This window comes from Canis aureus, chromosome 21 (genome assembly GCF_053574225.1).
Source record: "Canis aureus isolate CA01 chromosome 21, VMU_Caureus_v.1.0, whole genome shotgun sequence".
Classification (NCBI taxonomy): Eukaryota; Metazoa; Chordata; class Mammalia; order Carnivora; family Canidae; genus Canis; species Canis aureus.
In genome coordinates, this window is record NC_135631.1 from 52,173,675 (window position 1) to 52,182,846 (window position 9,172).

Sequence of the window (9,172 nt, forward strand, 5' to 3'; positions counted from 1 at the left end):
GCAAAGATACTTTTACAACAAATGATGTCAGAATAACCAGACATCCACATGCAAAAAACACAAACAAAAGTAAAAAATAAAATCTACTCACAGACTTTACAGTCTTTACAACTAACTCAAAATCACTCATAGACCAAATATAAAATGCAGAAGTATAAAGCTCATAGATCACATAATATAAAATCTAAGTGGCCTGGGTTTGGTCATGCCTTTTTAGATAAAAGACCAAAGACATAATCCATGTGAGAAATAATGGATAAGCTAGTTTTCATTAAAATTAAACTTCTACATTGCCAAAGGTAGAATCAAGAGAATAAGAAGAAAAACCTGACTGGGAGAAAATACATGCAAAACACATATCTGATAAAGGACAATTGTTAAAAATGTATAAAGAACTCTTAAAATTCAACAATAAAATATTCGATCAACTTGAACAATTAAAAAATGAGCCAGAGACCATAATAAACCTGTCACCAAAGAAGATATATGCAAATGGGAAATAAGCATATGAAATCATGCTCCACATCACATGTCATTAGGGAAATGTAAATTAAAACATTAGTGAAATGCCTCAACATACCTATTAAAATGACCAAAATCCAAAATAGGTCAACGTCAAATACTGGTAAGGATGGATCAAGAGTAACTCTCATTCACTGCTGGTGGGAATGCAAAATGGTACAGCCACTTTGGAAACCATTTGGTGGTTTCTTACAAAGTAAACAAACTCTTATCATATGACCCAGCATTCATGCTCTTTAGTATTTACCCAAAGGAGTCGAAAGTTATGTCAAAAAAAAAAAAAAAAAGTGCCTATAGATATTTCTAGTAGTTTTATACATAATTGCCCAAACTTGGAAACAATCACAATTTCCTCCAGTTTATGGTTTGATTATAAAAAAACAAAAAAAAAAAAAAACTGTGAGACATAAGACAATGGAATATTTTTCGCTGCGATAAACATGATTTACCAAGCCATGACAAGACAGAGAGAAAACTTAAATGCACATTATTAAGTGGATGAAGCCAATCTGAAAAGAGTACACACTGTATGATTCCAATATATGACATTTTGGACAAGGAGAAACTATGGAGATAATAATCAGTGGCTGCCAAAGGTTTGTGTCATGGAGATAAATAAGCAGAGCACAGAAGATTTTTAGGGCAGTGAAATACTTGGTTGATGTCAGAAAGATGAATATATGTCATTACATATGTATTTAAACATTTATTTAAATCCACAGGTCCTATACAGCACTGAAACTGAGCTCTAAGAGAAACTGTGGACTTTGGATATTATGATTTGTCAATGTAGTCTTGTGTTTGGGAAAAATTGTACCATTCTGGCAAATATTGTCGATAATGGGGGAGGCTGTGCATATGTGGGCTCAAGGTGTAGATAGGAAATATCAGTACCTCCCTCTCAATTTTTGTTGTGAATCTAAAACCACTCTTCAAAAGGTCTCAAAAATAAAATTAAATTAAAAGGCTTTAAGGAAAAGATGCAAATTTAAGAAATGTTTTATATCTTTTGGTTCAGCTTCTCACTGACATTTTTCTGACATTATTCCAGGCCAGCGTTCAGGAATTCCTCCAGTTACTGTCATAATCACTCAGAGGATGCAAATACAGTACCACTCTCTTTTACATGAAGAATCAAGCTGGCAGACAGCCTTTGGGGGACAGAGGAAGAAGACCTAGCTCTCTATGCATTTCTTAATCCACTTCTGATCCCATTTTACCGGTTCATTGACCAGTGATTTATCTCATTAGAATTAGAAATTAAACCAGTCAGCATATGTAACTGTTTTCAGCATGTAGTTCTCAGAGATCCACAAATAAGACAGTCCATCGGGAGACCAGAGTGTACTTTTAGATTATGGTGCAATTGGTAGAGGAACTTCTATAAAACTGAAATTTGGGGCAGCCTTGGTGGCTCAGCAGTTTAGCATGGCCTTCAGCCCAGGGTGTGATCCTGGAGACTCAGGATCGAGTCCCACGTCAGCCGCCCTGCTGGAGCCTGCTTCTCCCTCTGCCATAGTCTCTGCCTCTCTCTTTCTCTCTGTCTCTCATGAATAAATAAATAAAATCTTAAAGAAAATAAAATAAAACTGAATTTTGATGTGGATGTTGTTCATTCATTTTTCTCTTACACCAACCCTTGAAAAATAGTGAAAGGTGCATGAACATAAAGGACATCAAGGTCTCAGTAAAAACTGCCTCAGATGCAGGGAATCAAAGATCATTATGAATTTATGTTTCTGCCTATTTGTATACTACTCTTTGCAAACATTTCATGTAAAAAGTATTTTCAGAAAAAGAGGTTGAACAAATCAAATCATTTTCCCTTTTAATCTCATTAAAAAAATCACAAAACATTAGCACACTTTCAATTAAAAAAAGAGCCATGAAAACACATTATAAATAATCTAGCTGATAGTGTAAACTTTAAGCTGGAGTAAGGGAAGATGGTAACAGTCAATAGAGATCTACCCATATATGCGACTGTGAGAGTTTCTCTCCATGTTGGTTATGTGATATAAATAGTCCAAATTAGGATGCCACTTATAAAGCAAGATAGAACAAAGGAATTTGGGATGTCAACATGGATCCAGATGTGTACTATGGAATGTTAAAGATTTGGATGATCAGAGGTTTACAGTCACCTCTTGAGACATTTTACTTTTTTCTTCCTAAAATTTTGACTTGCTCATTTTGTTGTTTTGATTTTTTTTTCCCACAAAAATCATCTTAAAGGTAAAAAGGAAGCAGGAGATAGCAAAATTAGCTGGTCTGTCCCTGACCAGAGTCAGTTAAATATGTACAAAAACTTCCAAATGCTGAACAGGAAGCACTGGCTTCCAAAATTTGGTGTTAGCTACACAAACCCTTGGAGCAAAAGAGGCTGTGTGCAAACATGGAGGGATTGTAAAAATTAAGGAGAATACAGTTTTAAGAAAAAGACATACATTAGAAAAAAATTGATGGAAGAAATTTTTTGAAATACTGAGTATCCTTTTTGCTCCAGTTCATGTTCTCAAACTCTTTCCAAAATGCTTATTGCATAGAACAAACAGAATTGATAATTACAAAGATGAGTTAAAAAACAAAACAAAACAGAATTTACCCACAGGTTTCATATCCAAAAAAAAAAAAAAGGGGTAAAATCTAATGGATGAATTACTAATGAAGTAAGATTCTAATAAATAAATGAATAATGAGAAATGTATTATAAAGAATTGTTTCAACAAATAAAATAAATCTCCAGACAAACATATAACTACTAAGTCTGACTATCAAGAAATTAAAGGAAATGCCAATGAAACAATCATGTTGACAGATATCAAGAGGAATCAGAAGTTTAAAAATATTCATGAGGTACAGGTTAAAATACAAGCCCACAAATATAAAATTGAGTTACACAAAAGTGATGTCAGTCTCATAAGAGACATTTTAAAGGAAATTTGTGAAAACATGAACAAGCAGAAGAAAGAAAAGTTAAAATTCATATATATATATATGAATTCATATATATGTGGTTTATATATACATGCATATTACCAAGAAGAAATTAAAAATGAAACAATCACCTATAGCATGTAAGACATGCAATATAGATCTAGTTTGTTCAAAATGAGGAAGTGATCTGAAATTTGTAGATATCTTTTATAGGAATGCTGTTTATCATCCCCTAAAATGATTAATCATAATCCAATTTGCTAGTTTTAACAGATCTAAAACAAGTTATATTATGGCTATCAATTGACCAATCATATTTAAAGGTATTAAAATAAAGATGGGGGGCAGGAAGAAAATGCCCTTAAAGTCAAACAATCAGGGATCCCTGGGTGGTGCAGTGGTTTAGCGCCTGCCTTTGGCCCAGAGCGCGATCCTGGAGACCTGGGATTGAATCCCACGTCGGGCTCCCGGTGCATGGAGCCTGCTTCTCCCTCTGCCTATGTCTCTGCCTCCCTTTCTCTCTCTCTCTCTCTCTCTCTCTCTCTGTGTGACTAACATAAATAAAAAAACTTTAAAAATAAAAAAAAAAAGTCAAACAGTGTCCCTGAAGCACATGCTATGACAAATGTGACATAAATATGTACAAATAAAATAATGCAATCATAAATTGATGAAATTCCCACCCTGCATATTGAAAAGTCACTAAACTAAGCCAAAAGACACTAAAAATTAAAAAAACAAAATACATATGGAAAAAAGAAGGGACAAAATCAGGCTTCTTCCCCATTACATTCAAGGCCATAGCGTATCCTCACTCACATTATAAGGAAACTCTCAGGTGTTCTCAAATAGTCAAAGATTGGGGGATTAAGTTTCCTGAGCTTCCTTTGTTGAATTGACTACACGATGAAGAATTTCTGACAACAAAGGCAGTCAGGAGGATTTGGAAGAAGTAGAGAGGAAGTTAATTTCTTCATCTTTGAAAGAGGACACGAAAAGGTAGTGATTTATTTTTGAAGTTAAGAATAAAGAAAAATAAACTTATGAGGTATAAGTACTATAAAGACTGGAAAGTCTTTCATAACCAATAGGTGCAGTTGTCTACCACAACTTCTTTATCCACTCATGTCAGTGGACATGAGTGTGGTTTCTATGGCAGGTGTATTTTGCTTTTCAATGTCTATGCATATTCTGACATTTTACTAATAATATTCAGAACGTTAATGTAATATATTTCTTTTTTTATTGTGATAAAACTGATAACAGAACTCTCTGTCCATCCATTCAGCCATGAATGGCCACCTGCCACCTCCAGCTTTTGGCTACCAATGAACAATGCTGCCATAAACCTGATGTACAAGTATATTTGTGTCCTTTCATTTTTTTTTTGTTGTTGTTGTTGTTCTATATCAAGAAATAGAATTGCTTGTTTGTAAGACAAACAAAGTCGAGCTTTTGAGGAAATAACAAATTTTCCACAGCAGCTACATCATTTTACATTACCACCAGCAAAGCAGCTGAGTTTCAATTTTTCCATATCTGACCAATACTTATTATTTTCTTCTTTTTTCTTTATTTTCTTTGTTTCTCTTCTTTCCTCCTTTCTTTGGTTCCTTCCCTCTTTCTTTCTTTCTTTCTTTCTTTTCTTTCTTTCTTTCTTTCTTCCTTTCTTCCTTTCTTCTTTCCTTCTTTCTCCCTCCCTCTCTTTCTTTCTTTCTTTCATCCTAATGGGTGTGAACTGGCTCTTAATATGTTTTGATTTCTATTTCCTTAATGACTAGTGATGTAGAGCATTCTTTTCATGTGCTTATTGGCCATTCTTATATTTCCTTTTGGGAAAAGTTAATTCAATCTTTTACCCATTTTTAAATGGGATATTTATTGTCGTTGCCTTTGAATTATAAGAATTCTTTACACATTCTGGATATTAGGGGATTAATATATTAATATATCAGATATAATATATCTGATTAATATATCATATATATTTTATGGAAATATTTTCTCCATTCTATGAAACGTCTTTCACTCTCTTAATGGTGTTCTTTAATACATCTTTTCTCCTTAATTTTGATGAAGTCCAATTTATCTATTACTCTTCTTTTTTGCCCATGTTTTTGGCATCCTATTGAAGAAAATGTCACCAAAACCCAATCTCATGAAAATATTGTCTTGTTTCCTTTAAAGAGTTTTATAGTCTTAACTCTTACATCCATTTTCAATTAATTATTTTATGTGGTGTAAAAGAAGGATCTAACTTCATTCTTTTGCACATCTCTGTATATTTGCACTGGATGAAAGACATACTGAGAATTTTCAATGTTCTCTGTAGTTGCATTATGACTCCAAGAGGCCATCTGCTGAGAAAACATTACCTTGGGAAGTGTTCCTTGCAGGTATTTTTGTAAATTAAAGCTACAACTTTATGATAGAAATATGTTTTACTCCATGAGCACTTGTAATATTACCTTTCACCTTTTTTTCTTTTTTTTTTTCCAAAAACTGTATTAGATTACCAGAAAATGTAAGTACATATCACCAAGTATTTATGGTGTGGATGTCATTTGATTTTCACCAGTGCAATATTTAAAAATTACAAAAATAGAAACTAAAAATACAAGTGCTTGGCAAGTCATACTCACCTCAAATTTTTTTGTTTCAAAGAGAAAATCAATACCCAATTGCACAATACCTGGAAATAACCATTAAGAGAACAGTGCATATCAATTTTTGTAGACATTAATTTAGCCTGGGTCAGAGGAAATTTTTCTGGATGTTATAGTAGCACCAGAGTGTATAACTGGTTCTTCACAATAGAAGCCAACATGTCTTGAACCAGTGCATCAGGGTGAGAGTCAGAGAAGCCTGGCTCAGGAAGTCTGACTCACTGGACACACTTCACAGAGATCCAGAAAGCCAGCACATCAGCACCTCCAACAGAGACTAAGAGCTGGATGAGAACATGGGCATACACATTGGATGCTCTTTTCCAATTCCACAGCCACCCAGGCCCATGAAGAGAAGAAACATCAAAATGCATATTATTTATAAGGAGAGACAATCATTTGACATAGGCTAAGGAAATGAGACTGAGACACTATCCATCTATCTGCTGACCTTATTTTTCATCACCAAACTCCAGTGATTTTGTTTCATCATTGTTTCTCAAAGTGTGATCTGAATCACTCATGTTGGGGTGACCTGCCATGCTTGTGGAAATGCAGTTCCTGGGTCTATCTCAGGCCTTCCTGAGTCAAAATTATTGTTTTGAGTAGAGCTTGAGAGTCTGCCTGAATTATCACAGGCACCTTTACTCTCTTATTTGGAAACTACAGTCTGAGAATTGCAGCTTTATATTTCTGCTTATGCATTGCAAGCCTGTGATATCAAAGACCACACTCACCTATTAATACTTCTTTATGTTTTAACTAAGTTTCTAGTTTTTATTTTCTTTTTTTATGATTTTATTTATTTATTAATGAGTGACAGAGAGAAAGAGGCAGAAGCATAGGGAGTAGGGGGAAGCAGGCTCCATGCAGGGAGCCTGATGTAGGACTCCATCCTAGGACTTCGGGATCATGCCCTGAGCCAAAGGCCGATGCTCAACCACTGAGCCACCCAGGGATCCCAAGTGTCTAGTTTTTCAAGTAGTATTCATGCTTTTTAAATGCTTTAGTGTACACAGCTCCTTTCCTATTTTTCTCCAGGTTTGGATGGTGACTGTGGATGGGCATTGATATGGATGACAATCTTAGCCACCGACGCCCAGTGACAGAGACCATCAGAGACTGAACCACCCTGTCTGCTGATCAGCTACACAACTTGTGCAGCTCCTGGAAAACATACTCCTGCTTTCTTGGACAATGATTCTCCCAATGTTATGGTAGATGGGAAACCAGTGAAGTTGAGCTATTGGGAGGGAGGTAGATAAGATTACCTTACCTGTGACAGAAGCATTCTTACCCACATGTTTTGCATCATTTACAAACGTGCATGCCAAGAGGTGTGCTGAAGTGTGACATCTTTTCCCCAACACTCCTATCATCCCAGGCAAAGCTAAACTTTTTCATGACTAAAAAAGCAAAGGGGAAGAAGCCAACTCTCATTACATATCCACAAAGTTCAACTCTGACTAAAGAATCAGCATTATTAAATATCTGAATATTCAGCTCCCACCCAGGGAGACCTCAAGTGTTTATGAAACACTTAGAGCAGTTTCATGCCCAGACCTATAAAGGTTGAGAAGAGACAAAATTTTCTGCTGCAAATACCAGTACCTTTGACTTTTATTGATTTTTCCTGCATAAAGCCCTTTTGGATTTGCTTAAAAAGTGATAACACCTATATCTTAACTGACAGGTTTTACCACAGATTACTTTTTTCCATGAAAATATTTTGAACCCAAGAGTAATTTCAAAAGTTTTGTTTGAATAAAATATAGGAGTTTATACTTTTACATACAATTAAAATTCAGTTCTAAAATGACAAACTTCATAAAGCCTTATTTTTCAGAAGATTTGGTCTTAATCCTACTAGGTATTACCCAAATATTTTCTGAAGTTAGTTACATTGTTGTGCTATGAGTACTAAGCACTCAACATTTTAAAGACCTTTATCTTTAAGAAGACACATCTTGTGATTTAGGAAATGTAGGCACTTTTTTTTTGAAGATTTATTTATTTTAGAGAGAAAGAGGCAGAGTGTGAGTAGGGGGAGGGGCAGAGGGAGAGAGTTAATCTCTAGCAGACTCCCCACTGATTGCAGAGCCCCATTCAGGGCTCCATCCCAGAACTCTGAGATCATTACCTGAGCTGAAACCAAGAGTCGGATGCTTAACCTACTGATCCACCCAGATGCCCTGTAAGAAATATAGCGCTTTTAAAGCAATGTTTACATATATAAAAAAGTACATTATATGCTTTAATGTACACAGCTCTTTTTCTATTTACAGATGACTTCAATATGCCATCACTAAATAACTGCAAGTCTAGGTACTACATGGCCTTTCCTCCATGTCCATTCAACACAAGGTGGACCACATTCATATGTCCTTAGGGCCAAGGGAACTATTTGCATGAGGTGCGGACAGAGCTGGGACATGTTTTCTGCTGGGTCCTGACACCTCTATGGCAAGCCCATGATTGACAGAAGGTGTTCTGACTGATCCACTGTAGGGAATCCAAAAATTTAAATTGTAACCTCATCCACTGGTTTATTATGAAGATATATTTGTATTATATGTTGTGGATAATTATGTTCAACATTTCAATTTCTCCTTTTTAGTTTATCAATAATATATAATAAGAACACATTATTCAAAAGATGCTGTGAAAGTCATTATATATATAAATAATATATAATAGCATAAATGTCATTGTATAAGCAATGTCATATTCTTAATATTAATAAACATAAATACTTAGAAAAATGTCCCAAATTATAGCATGTTGTGTAAAATATACAGGAAATTTTGTACTCAGTTGAAAATGCTAAAACTCAGAAATCTAGAATGAACAAATAGGTAGAATGGAATGCATACAGAAAAGGAGGGAAGAAAAGAATTGTGGAAATAAAATCAAGTTTTTCAGAAACAAGATTCAAAAATAATTATTTTATTTTTGGAGATACATGATTACAATAAATAACTTTTGGCCTCAAATGTAAAAAAAAAAAAGCATTCATCCAACTGTATAGCTTTATTTGGACTAGGACT

The 9,172-nt window shown here is 34.7% G+C and overlaps 1 long non-coding RNA gene across 1 annotated transcript in view; it reads left to right on the plus strand.

The window, feature by feature from the left end:
* Positions 1 to 8,887, plus strand: part of LOC144293083 (uncharacterized) — a 47,231-nt gene extending 38,344 nt beyond the window's left edge. Inside the window, exons 2-3 of the long non-coding RNA XR_013360587.1 lie at positions 7,167 to 7,342; positions 8,411 to 8,887. This is a non-coding gene — a long non-coding RNA (uncharacterized LOC144293083). The remainder of the gene's footprint in view (positions 1 to 7,166; positions 7,343 to 8,410) is intronic.
* The last annotated feature ends 285 nt before the right edge of the window (positions 8,888 to 9,172 follow it).